Source organism: Hyperolius riggenbachi, chromosome 3 (assembly GCF_040937935.1).
Source record: "Hyperolius riggenbachi isolate aHypRig1 chromosome 3, aHypRig1.pri, whole genome shotgun sequence".
NCBI lineage: Eukaryota > Metazoa > Chordata > Amphibia > Anura > Hyperoliidae > Hyperolius > Hyperolius riggenbachi.
Genome location: NC_090648.1, coordinates 40,775,777 through 40,788,746, shown reverse-complemented (window position 1 = coordinate 40,788,746; position 12,970 = coordinate 40,775,777). Strand labels below are relative to the sequence as shown.

Below are 12,970 nucleotides of genomic sequence, written 5' to 3'. Positions count from 1 at the left end.
AACTACTTCTCGCACTAAACCTCCCACTACCTACTCCTAACACTAACCGACAAAGATGCCCCCACTTCCATTTTATAAGGACCACTCCAGCGAAAACACCAAGCTGTTACAATCTGACAGAACCGACAGGTTTTGGACTAGTCCATCTCCTCATGGGGGATTCTCCGGGTTTTCTTTGTTTTCAGAAGCATTTCCTGAACGGCACTTTAACCGCCAAAGCAGTACGATACCAGCCAGCCTCCCTACTCACCGCCATTCAGGAAATGCTTTTGAAATCAAAAGAAAACCCTAAGAATTGCCCATGAAGAGATGGACTAGTCCAGAACCTGTCGGCTCGTTTAGCTTTTAACTGCTTACTTTTTTTTTTTTTTTTTTGCTGGAGAGATCATTTAAAGGGAAACTGAAGTGTGAGGGAGATGGAGGCTGCCATATTTATTTCCTTTCAAACCACTGGCATCGAACTCCAGTCCTCAAGGGCCATATCCGTGCCAGTGTTTAGGGTGGACTGAGAAATGTGATGTACTTTATAAATCACATCTTGTGTCGCCCTAGTGATCGCATCCAATCGCTATATGCAGCAGCCATTACAGGTGTCCATGAATCTTAAAGGGATTTTGTGGAGGGTGAAAAAAAACCCCCAAAAACTGACACTTACCTAGGGTTTCTATCGCCCCGCCTGTAGCTGCCACGTCCTGCGCCGTCCTACTACGATCATCCGTTCCCCGTACTAGACGAATAGTGCGCACTCCCGCTCGCGTCTCTGGGAGCTTATTGCAAGGTTTTCTTGTACTGCGCCTGCGCAGTAAGCTACCAGAGACGCCCGCAGCAGCTGCAGTCTACATAGAGGAATAATTAGACCGGGACTGGCAGCGGGGAGCGGAGCATCGTAGAGGACGGCCCGGGACATGGCAGCTACAAGGGGGCGATAGAAGCCCCAGGTAAGTGACAGTTTTGCTTTTTTGTTTTTTCACCCTCCGCAGAACCCCTTGAAAGTCATTGGGAATCGCATAAGAAAAAAAAGGTACTTATCCGTTAACCGGGCGCATCCGGCAGGTGGCGCTGTTGATCTTAATTCCAATCATAATTACTTCACGTCAACCTGTGAATGTAAACCGCCGGATGCGCCCGGCTTAAGCAGATCAAGCCGCCGGCTTGCTTCGTGTCTCGCTCTCCTCCCCCTCTTGCCCTCTCTCCTATAGAACACTGGGGAGGGGACATGCGTGTCCCCCCAGAGTCGTTCGTCGCAATGCCGCGACAAATGACTCTGCAGGGACACGCATGTCCCCTCCCCAAGGCTCATACGAGAGAGGGCAAGAGGGGGAGGAGAGCGAGACACGAAGCAAGCCGGCGGCTTGATCTGCTTAAGCCGGGCGCATCCGGCGGTTTACATTCACAGGTTGACGTGAAGTAATTATGATTGGAATTAAGATCAACAGCGCCACCTGCCGGATGCGCCCAGCTAACGGATAAGTACCGAAAAAAATAAACCAGATACTTACCTAAGGAGAGGGAAGGCTCTGGGTCCTACAGAGCCTTCCCTCTCCTCTCCCGCTGCCCTCATGGCAGCAGCAGCTCCTCTGTTTGAATCCTCCGCTGCGGGGGACTTCAGAAGACATGCGGCTCCATACTGCACATGTGTGAGTGCATGAGAGAGAGTGCTTGCGCCTGCGCAGTATGGAGTGACCCGTCTTCAGGAGCACTCAGGCTCCCGAAGACTTCCGCAGCCTCCCTTCAGGGTCGGAGGCAGCACTATTTGACCAAATTGGTTTATATGCTGTTACAGCGGAGCCAGCGCTAGAACGGGGACAGGTAAGACTCCATAGCACTGTTCCCTTACCCCATCCTCAGGGCCCACCAACAGTATTTTTTCTTGTAGAGAACCACAAACATGCACAGGTGGGGTCATTAGCGTCTCAGCAGAGCTGATTAACTTCTGAGATTTCCACAAAACCTGCACTGTTGGTGGGCCTTGTGGACAGGGTTGGGGAACAATGCTCTTAGGAGGACCCAGAGTAGGCCTGACTGATTTTAGAAAAAAATTGAATTGAGCGATTTCTGTCCGAAATTGCGATTTCGATTTACTTCAAATCAAGCTTAGTTCCCCTCTCTGTGCCTGTTTATTCCCCCTCTGTCTCCCTGTCTCTCCTTGTGCCCCCTTTGCCTCTTCATGCCTCCTCTGGGTCTCTCTCTTGCCCCCTTTGTGTCTCTGTGCCCGCTCTGTTTCTCTCTGTGCCTCCTCTGTCCCCCAAGCTGCATCAGTTCTGGACATAGTTTCCAGCACGAGTCCAGCGATGCCCGTCTATCCACTTCGCCTCCTGTTTTGTCAAGCACAAGAGCCAGCAGAGGGCGACAGAAGACGCAAGGTATGTCTAACGCTGCGGGCCGCACGCACTGGGACTTTGGGAAAGTTTGAAGGCGCTTCTTCAAACTTCCCCATGTGGAAATGACGCGATCGCGATATTCGCTGCTTTGACGATTCTGAAATTGTGACCTTGGTGACAACTAACCCAGAGCCTTCCCTCTCCTTAGTAAGTATCTGGCTTACATTTTTTTAAATGTCGATTCCCATTCACTTTAAAGTGGACCTGAACTCTTGCACAGGACAGAAGGGAAAACATAGAGAAATGCACCCTGTATGTATTTAGAGAGTTTAGCCTGTTTAATTCAGAGGGAATTTGTGTCTAATGACAAGTTGCAATCCCCTGTGTCACATGACTTCCATAACAGATAAGCTCATTTGAAAGCACAGGATGTGAACAATATGTCTGCTTCCATGAATCAGGAAGTAGAAACAATGCAGATTTATTTTAGGATTTGTATCAGCCGTAACCAAGAAATGTTTTTTTGTTTAAAGGTCAGTATGCTGTTGTGTATCTTTTACAGCAGAGAGGACGTTCTGAATTCAGGTCCACTTTAAGGCAAAGTATAGGTGACCCAAGGGGGTTCATTAGTCTGGTAAGGGTTAACACTTCACACCAAAAACTGCACGTGCGCAGTATGGAGCCGCTCGCCTGGAGACCAGAGTACTTCTGAAGCTTCCCCGAGGGCCAAATACACAGCTGGGGCACAAATCTTTACCGGGGGACAGCTGTGCAACGGCAGGGCGGAGTGAAGACCAGGAAGGCTCTATGGGATTGAGAACCTTCCTTCCTCCTAGGTAAGTATCTAACCTGAAGCTAGTTTCCTCACTTCCAGTTTGCTTAAAGTGAACCAGAGACGAAGCACCCTCATGTATTTACCATATAGATCAGTGGGAACATTAGAGATGTTTCATCCTTCACTGCTCGGCCTGCTTCTTATCAGCCCTGATAGAATCCCCGACTGAGCATTCAGTCTGGCTTTGCTCAGGAATCATTATAGCCGATTCATTATAGCAGGACCAGAAGGGGGCAGGCTTGGCCTAAAAAGACATCAGAGAAGACAGACTCAGCTATATGCTGTACTGCAGGGACAAGTGGTTAAAATTCCACACGTTTTCTATTTGTCATTTCTTGTTTTGTATAAATGTGAAGTTTCCAGTAGAGGGATAATAGAAAGGCACTGCTGAGATTCGAACTCAGGATCTCCTGTTTACTAGACAGGCGCTTTAACCAACTAAGCCACAGCGCCACACAACAGCAGTATATTGCAGGACAATACATACACAGCTGCAATATGTGCTGTCCATCTGGACAACTGGCTAACACTACAGTAATTGCTGACAAAACTCCCAGGGGATAGATTTGTTTGTTTATATATACACCTTAACTCTTGCACAGGACTGATGGAAAACAGAGAAATGCACCCTGTATGTATTTAGAGAGTTTAAACTATTTAATCCCCCCCCCCCCCCCCTTATCTGTGTCAAATCACTAGTTGTAATTTGATATCTCCCTGTGTCACATGACTGCCTATGGCAGATAAGCTCATTTGAAAGCACAGGATGTTAACAATATGTCTTCTTCCACGAATCAGGAAGTAGAAACACTGAAGAATTTTTTTAGGATTTCTATCAGCCGTAACAAAAATGTTTTTGTTTAAAAGGTTATTATGCTGTTGTGTAGCTTTTGGAACAGAGAGGTCATGCTGAGTTCAGGTCCACTTGCAGCAATTGCACGCACTGTTTTTAGAGTCACATGAGTTCTTGCAGAAGCAGGTAGTGTGGCCGAGCGGTCTAAGGCGCTGGATTAAGGCTCCAGTCTCTTCGGAGGCGTGGGTTCAAATCCCACCGCTGCCAAGTGCATTTTCCTTTGCTCTGAAATCTAAGTTTGAACTCCGGATGGTACGTGACTCCTGCGTCCTTCTTTGCTGTTTCCGCTGTGAATGAGCCCTTAGGGGGGAGATTCCTACATCATACTTTTTTTTTTTTTTTTTTTAAACGCATAAAAATGAACCTTGGCATCACCATTCACTTTCATTACTTTTCATGCGGCCCATTGACTTGCATTATGTGCGTTTTCGCTGCATTTTGCGCAACGCTAGCGGCTCTGCCTAGTGTCTTCCTATCCTGAAAGTTAGACTGTCCCAATCCATTTTCTGTTTACCAAGACTCACTGGAACCCTGTGTCAGCTGTGTTCCGGTACATAGCTCCACCCCTTGCAGAAAACTGCCCTGGCCTTTTCTCTATCGGATAAAGAAAAGGTAGAGGCCTTTTTCTGCAGTGGTAAAATTGGATGTGTATACTAGGATGTAGACTTGTTGTTGCTACATTGCAAAGCATGATGGGAACTGGGTATCTGGAAAGCAGTGGGGAAGTAAAGGGAAATTTAAAGGACACCTGAACTGAGAGGGATACGGAGGCTGACATATTTATTTCCATTTAAGCAACGAACATTGCCTGGCTGTCCTGTTGATCCTCTGCCTCTAAAGGTGCCCATGCATTACTGGACTTGGTGGCCGATCGATTATCCGATTCGATAATTATCGAAATGGATAAAAATCTGTACAGCCAAGAGCATGCCCCATCCACGATGCAACCAATTGGTCACCTGTATTGATCGGACAAGTGCCTAGATAGGGCATGCGAGTGTCAAAAATGGACAAAAGCAACTTGGCAGCGGTGGGATTCGAACCCACGCCCCCAAAGAGACTGGAGCCTTAATCCAGCGCCTTAGACCGCTCGGCCACGCTACCTGCTCCTACATGTACTCATGTGACACTGATAACAGTGGACGCATTTGGTTAAAGTGGACCTGAACTCAGACTCTGAAGCCTCCAAAAAACCTGTTTTTACATTACAGTCTTCTCTAGCTTTATGCCACAGCTGAAACGCCGCATTCCTGCGGCTGAAAGTTCAATTAATACCACCAAAATCCCGGGGCAAACATCCACGACTTTCCAGGTCATTTTGCTGCTAAGGGGAGGCAGAACTTTGGGCTGTAGCTCTGCCTTCATTCACGTCAATCTGCGCTGATCACCGCCTCTCCCCGCCCTTCTCAATGAAAGAAGACAGAGGGGTGGGGAGAGGCGGAGATCCATGGAGAATGACGCGAGTAAAGGCAGAGCTACAGCCCAAAGCTCCGCCTCTACCCGGAAGGAGCCCCGAAATTTGCCCCGGGGACTGTGAAGTAAAATCAGGTATTTTTGGAAGCTTCAGACTTTAATCCAGCGCCTTAGACCGCTCGGCCGCACTACCTGTTGTAAACACTTCACTGAGACACACAAAAAAAGTAAAACTACAAAGATATAAAATTCTTACACTGTTGCTAACAGCATGCCGGCAATGTGCACATTATTTCCAGCACTCCTCATGAGCTCCCCTCAGTTAGAATGCACACTCTTTGGTAAGATAGCTAGTGACTGTAAATGAGAAACGAACACAAAAAATAATACGTGTTGTGAGTATTTTTACAGCAAGCAAGGATGAAGGAACGCCCACAATAACCACAGACGTGTGTGCCAGATAAGCACGAGCATAATAACCCTTTAACCAGCTTAGCGGTATGGAGGAGCTCAGCTCGTCCATGACCGCCGCGCTGGATTGCTCTGGCCCTGCTGGGCCGATTTTCACAATTTTTATTTTTCAAACACGCAGCTAGCACTTTGTCAGCTGCGTGTTTGTACCAATCGCTGCCGGGCACCGCCGATGTGCCGCGTAACAGCCCGCCCCCCCCCCCCCCTCAAGACCCCAAGCGCCGCCTGGCCTATCAGTGCCAGGCATTGCTAAGGGGTGGATCGGGACTCCCTCTGACGCGATGACATCATACTGATCGTCACCATGGCGATGGGGGGGAAGCCATGTTCTGAAGAAGTTCTGAACGGGATTTCCTGTTTGCTCTGATCGCTGGAGGCGATCGGAAGGGGCGGGGGAATGCCGCTGCACAGCGGCTATCATGTAGCTAGCGCTAGGCTAGCTACATGATTTTAAAAAAACAAAACATAGTGCCGGGATCTCGTCCTACAAAGTGAATCAACCCCCAAGTCAGCTAGCTAATTGTACAAGCTGTTAGTCAGTATTTATCCTGTCTGGAAAATTGCTGATGTTGCTGAAACCCAAGAGAAGCTGAAGATGTGTCTGACATGATCTGACACTTCCGCTGCCCTGGGTTAACATATTAGCGGTCTGTCAAGGAGTGACACATTTCTGTGCTGACAGCTGAGAGATCAGATTACACTTGTGATGACTTAAAGATGAGGGGGCATTAGACATGCTCTCCTCTCTAACAACACACATTGTGCATCTCTGTCTGTTTTCCTTGTGCCCTGTGCAGGAATTCAGGTTCACTTTAATCAGTGCCCATACTGGCTGACCCCTCACCACTTCCACAAGCACCTACATTGGGCATGTATCATGTATTCCGCTGAGCTGCGCTCACCAATAAAACCTATAAGACAAAAGGTCGCTGTACATAGCGTAATTCTGTCACAGTATGATAAAACACCCAGGTGATCGTGAAAAAAGTGCACTGCTTGTGAGTCCGCTCCCCAATAATAGATTGAGCTCACCAGATTGTTGCCACCTCAAAAACCAGGTGGATCTTCAATGCTGCTTTAATACTCGAATAAAAGTTTCCACCATGTATGGAACATAAAAACACATAAGACCATCATAGCGTATTATGCCTTAGAATAAAAAGCCATCCGCGCTATAATTGCGCACTCACATAATTCGTCTTGAAATATTGCACATCATATGTCCTGGCAGTGGGGTCTGTCCTGGCATCTGGCTGGGTACGGCGTCCCGCACTCCTTCAGATTCCTTCCGCCTCGGGCTCCCGATTCCCCGCTAACCAGTGAGATAGTTTCGGCTTCGCTCTACTGCAGTGACGTCAGACGCGCACGGACGCAACTCCAGTGGCACAGTCCACAAGCGGCGTGAGATCATTGGACAGCGCAGCCCTATCTAATTGTGATACATTGGGCATGTAAGTATCAAAACTGGACAAAAGCAACTTGGCAGCGGTGGGATTCGAACCCACGCCTCCAGAGAGACTGGAGCCTAAATCCAGCGCCTTAGACCGCTCGGCCACGCTACCTGAGTGCTACCTCCACACTGAAAGGTTGCAGCAGTCTACTAGACCCAGCAAACATTTTCTGGCTTAAAAGGACAACTGAAGTGAGAAGAATATAGAGCCTGCCATATTTATTTCCTTAAAGGACTTACGAGGCCAACATATACAAAAAAAAGTTAAACAAGTCAAGTACCTGCGTCTCTTTAATAGACACGAAGGACGCCATCCGCGTCGTTCCGCCGGGTCCCCACCATTTAATAGCCTCCCCGGCCGGTCACGACCGCAGGGCCCGGGTTGGGCGCTCCTGCCTCTGCCAACATGGCCGCCGAAGCTGGCCGCTGCGGACTGCGCAGCCGCGGCCAGCTCCGGCGGTCATGTTGGCAGAGGCAGGAGGGCCCGACCCGGGCCCTGTGGTCGTGACCGGCCGGATGGGCTATTAAATGGCGGGGACCCGGCGGAACGACACGGAGGGTGCGGATGGCGTCCTCCGTGTCTATTAAAGAGACGCAAGTACTTAATTTTTTTAACTTTTTTTTTTTTATATGTTGGCCTCGTAAGTCCTTTAGAGGACTTACGAGGCGAAACACAGAAAAAAAGTTAATGACCTTACTGTAATAGCAGACCTCAGGGCAGACGATCTGCGGCTCCCTTGTACTTTCCAGCTGCTCTGTTCTGTAAATCCAGTTATCATTAGAGGCCCCAGCCCAGGGTCGCCTTATCTCAGGGCGATTAGAATCGCCGCTTTAAAAAAATCCTCTGCCTGCGCAAGTTGCATAGTCGCTACTGAGTTCAGCGCTGGTATTCTCTGCTAAGGGGGCGCGGCTGGCTTGACGTGCAGTCAGTCATGTGGGCGGTCATGTGGTGACGCCCACATGACGTTTTACAGAGTATACAGCTCGGCGATGTGCCGCGGGAAGAGCTGTAATCCTGCGCAGCCGCAGTAGCGGCTATGCAAATTGCGCAGGCAGAGGATTTTTTAAAGCGGCGATTCTAATCGCCCTGAGATAAGGCGACCCTGGGCTGGGTCGGGGCCTCTAATGATAACTGGATTTATAGAACAGAGCAGCTGGAAAGTACAAGGGAGCCGCAGATCGTCTGCCCTGAGGTCTGCTATTACAGTAAGGTCATTAACTTTTTTTCTGTGTTTCGCCTCGTAAGTCCTTTAAAGGGATCCTAAACTGAGAAGGATATGGATTTTTCCTTTTAAAATAATACCCGTTGCCTGACTCTCCTGCTGATCCTGTATCTCTAATACATTTACCAACAGCCCCTGAACAAGCATGCAGATCAGGTGCTCTGACTGAAGTCTAACTAGATTAGCTGCACGCTTGTTTCAGGTGTGTGATTCAGCCACTACTGCAGCCAAAGAGATCAGCAGGACTGCCAAGCCACTGGTATTGTTTAAAAGGAAGCATCCATATCCCTCTCAGTTAAGGTTCCCTTTAAACAATACCAGTTGCCTGGCAGCCCTTCTGATATAGTTGGCTGTAGTAGTATCTGAATCACACCAGAAACAAGCATGCAGCTAATCTTGTCAGATGTGACAATAGTGTCAGAAACACCTGATCTGTTGCCTGCTTGCTCAGCGTCTATGCCTAAAAGTATTAGGCCTGGAACCCACTGAAAACCGCAAACTCAAAACGCAACCGCTAGCGTTTTGTCTGAGCGGTTTGCAAGCGGATTCATGCGCGTTTTTGGTCGTGTTTTGCAACATTGTATTTTTTTTCCCAGCGGGTGCCTAGCGTTTTGCGTTTTGCGTTTTTTATCCTGATTGGTCCTGTGAATTATTTTTCATTTTGTTACAGTGTGCTGAACCGCAAAACGCTAGCAAAACCGCTCAGTTTAGGTTTTGCTGAGCGTTTCCGCTAGCGGTTCAATACTTTACATTGAAGCGCTAATGCTCCCAAAATGCTGCACGTCCTGCGTTTGCGTTTCTGAGAAACGCAAACGCTCCTGTGGAACTTGCCCCATCCATTAACATTAGCCCAGCGTTTTGGCAAACTGCTAGCGTATCGCAGTGCTGCCAAAACGCTGCCAAAAGCGCTCCTGTGGGTTCCAGCCCTAAGTGACAGAAGATCAACAGGACAGCCAGGCAACTGGTATTGTTTGAATGGAAATAAATATGGCAGCCCCCATATCCCTCTCGCTTTAGTTGTCCTTTAAAGTGAACCAGAGATGAAAATAAACTAATGAGATAAATTGGATCTGTCCAACTCCTAAAAATGACCCTTTTAGATATCTCAAGTTTTTTTTTTTTTTTTTATGTATAAACATTTACAAATCAGATTTAATACTTTAACCCCTTGAGCACCAGAGCAATTTTCACCTTTCAGCACTCCTTCCATTCATTCGTCTATAACTTTATCATTACTTATCACAATGAATTGATCTATATCTATATCCTGTTTTTTCCGCCACCAATTAGGCTTTCTTTGGGGGGTACATTTTGCTAAGCGCTACTTTACTGTAAATGCATTTTAACAGGAAGAATAAGAACGGTAAAAATTCATTATTTCTCAGTTTTCGGCCATTACAGTTTTAAAATAATACATGCCTCCATAATTAAAACTCACGTATTATATTTTCTCATTTGTCCCGGTTATAACACCGTTTAAATTATGTCCCTATCCCTATGTTTGGCGCCAATATTTTATTTGGAAATAAAAGGTGCGATTTTTTCAGTTTTGCGTCCATCCCTAATTACAAGCCCATAGTTTATAAAGTAACAGTGTTATACCCTCTTGACATAAATATTTAAAGAGTTCAGTCCCTAAGGTAACTATTTATGTAATTTTTTTTCTTTTTATTACAAAAAATAAATAAATTGGGGAGTGTGGGAGGTAATGAGTTAATTTATAATGTAAAACTAGGTATTTATTTATGAAAAATGTTTTTGGATGAATTTTTACTATTTGGCCACAGTAATTTTTTGTTCATGCGACCTGTAAGTGTCGGAAGTACGCTTACAGGATGTTCAATGAGGCTGGGAAAATCACAATGATCGCGCTGCTTCTCATAGAAGCATCTGATCATTGCTGGGGGGGCTTAGATCAATGAACGGGAAAGTTTTTTTCTGTTCATTGATCTCCGGGCGAGCGGGCGGCAGCGTGCACGAGCGAGCGGGAGTGGCACGTGTTTCTACGCTCCTGGTGGGCAAATGGTTAAAGTCTCTGCTCAACTTCAGTGCTTCAAGAGTCCCAGAGGGAAAATACTTGAACGATTGACCTTTTTATCTTTTCCCCACACAGTAAAAAGCCCAGTCAGTTCCATACCCAATTATAGACTCTTTGCAGGGAAAAAAGAAAAAGGTGCACAGCATAAGTGTCTGTATGCTTGCCACTGTATGTGTGTATATTCAGCCCCTTCTCCCTCCTCCCCTCTGCCTCTGAAATCAATGGCTAGTAACCTACATGGCTACATGGACATCCAAAACAGCAGTCTGTTTGCATACATGGGTAAAGAACACCAGGAAAATATTGACAATATCGCAGATATTCTAAAAAACACTTTACCCAAACTACTTCTCGCACTAAACCTTCCACTACCTACTCCTAACACTAACCGACAAAGATACCCCCACTTCCATTTTATAACGACCACTCCAGCGAAAACACCAAGCGGTTACAATCTGACAGAACCGACAGGTTTTGGACTAGTCCATCTCCTCATGGGGGATTCTCCGGGTTTTCTTTGTTTTCAGAAGCATTTCCTGAATGGCAGTTTAACCGCAAAAGCAGTACGATACCAGCCAGCATCCCTACTCACCGCCATTCAGGAAATGCTTTTGAACTCAAAGAAAACCCAACAACAGTATTTTTTTATTTTTTTTTTTTGTGCAGAAAACCACAAACATGCACAGGTGGGGTCATTAGCGTCTCAGCAGAGCTGATTAACTTCTGAGATTTCCACAAAACCTGCACTGTTGGTGGGCCTTGTGGACAGGGTTGGGGAACATTGCTTTATAGGACCCAGAGCCTTCCCTCTCCTTAAGGTAGCCATACACTGGTCGATTTGCCATCAGATTCGACCAACTGACAGATCCCTATCTGATCGAATCTGATCAGAGAGGGATCGTATGGCTACCTTTACTGCAAACAGATTGTAATCCGATTTCAGCCTGAAACCGTTCACAATCTGTTGTGGTGGTGGTGGTGGTGCTGCCGCCGCTCCCCCCGCCCGCATACATTACCTGCTCCGCCGGCGCGACTCCAGTCCCCAGGTCACCGCTGCTCCGTCTCCGCTCTGGTCTCCGGCCCCGGCATGCTTTACTTCTTCCTGCCAGGCAGGAAGTTTAAACAGTGGAGCGCCCTCTACTGTTTAAACTTCCTGCCGGGCCGGAGGAACTGAAGCATGCCGGAGACCAGCGCAGACACGGAGCAGCGGTAACCGGGCGTAGACGTGCCGGCGGAGCAGGTAATGTATGCGGCTCTATTGCGTCGGTCGTCGGGTACTCGAACGCCGCTAGCGACGTGCTCCCTACCCGCGGGCGATCGACGCTAATTTTCCGCACGGAGCGATCGGACGAAAAGGATCGAAATTCGGCGTGTAGCGCGAACGATTGGCAGCAGTTTCGATCCCAGTGATCGAATCTGCTGTCGAAACGGCGGTGAATCGGGCCAGTGTATGGCCACCTTTAGGGAAGTATCTGGCTTACATTTTTTTTTTTTTAAGTGTCGATTCCCATTCACTTTAAAGTGGACCTGAACTCTTGCACAGGACAGAAGGGAAATCAGAGAGAAATGCACCCTGTATGTATTTAGAGAGTTTAGCCTGTTTAATTCAGAGGGAATTTGTGTGTAATGACAAGTTGTAATCACCTGTGTCACATGACTTCCATAACAGATACAGAGAAATCTCCTCTCCCCTCACTACATAACCTGCAGCTTGCAGATTAACTGAATACATTTTATTGCAGGTTTGACACTACCAACAAAAGCCAAACACAACAAGTCAATTTGCATCTCTGCCACAGGCAAACTGAACACTCTTCCTGCCAGCAAACGTCTCCACCCCCTGCGGTGCCTCAGCAACTACACAACACAGGAGGCCAGACACAATCTATTGACCTGTCCCCAGATGTGCATGCTCTAACAATATGCCAATCAGATGTAAATGGACTCTTTAAAAAACAAAACACCAGGAAAGCAATGGGACCAGACGCTGTGTCTGCGAAATGCTTGAATCTCTGTGCCGACCAATTAGCGCCTGTATTTACAGACATATTCAAAGCATCTCTAGAACTCTCAATTGTTCCTGCCTGTTTTAAAAGCGCAACTATTGTACCAATTAAAAAAAAAAAAAAACCTACATGTTTAAATGATTACAGGCCTGTTGCCCTGACATCACTGGTCATGAAAGCATTTGAAAAACTGATAATGACTTATCTGAAATCCATCACAGATCCCCTGCTGGACTCTTTGCAATTTGCCTACAGGCCTAACAGATCCGCAGACGATGCCGTGAACATGTGTATGCATTATGTACTACAGCATGTAGATATCCCAGGAACCTACACCAGGATTTTATGTATAGATTTCAG

The 12,970-nt window shown here is 47.2% G+C and overlaps 1 protein-coding gene and 4 non-coding genes across 5 annotated transcripts in view; 1 reads left to right on the top strand and 4 right to left on the bottom strand.

Moving 5' to 3' along the window:
• The window catches only part of CNTROB (centrobin, centriole duplication and spindle assembly protein), an 83,381-nt gene extending 77,683 nt beyond the window's left edge, over nucleotides 1–5,698 (bottom strand). Inside the window, exon 1 of the mRNA XM_068274016.1 lies at nucleotides 5,679–5,698. The gene's annotated coding sequence lies outside the window, so the exon portion shown is untranslated. The remainder of the gene's footprint in view (nucleotides 1–5,678) is intronic.
• TRNAT-AGU (transfer RNA threonine (anticodon AGU)) lies at nucleotides 3,536–3,609 on the bottom strand. The gene has a single exon. It is a non-coding gene; the product is annotated as a tRNA-Thr (tRNA).
• Nucleotides 4,135–4,216, top strand: TRNAL-AAG (transfer RNA leucine (anticodon AAG)). The gene has a single exon. It is a non-coding gene; the product is annotated as a tRNA-Leu (tRNA).
• On the bottom strand, nucleotides 5,032–5,113 carry TRNAL-AAG (transfer RNA leucine (anticodon AAG)). Its single transcript has one exon. It is a non-coding gene; the product is annotated as a tRNA-Leu (tRNA).
• A 1,675-nt stretch (nucleotides 5,699–7,373) lies between the features above and the next one.
• TRNAL-UAG (transfer RNA leucine (anticodon UAG)) lies at nucleotides 7,374–7,455 on the bottom strand. The gene has a single exon. It is a non-coding gene; the product is annotated as a tRNA-Leu (tRNA).
• Nucleotides 7,456–12,970: the final 5,515 nt, after the last annotated feature.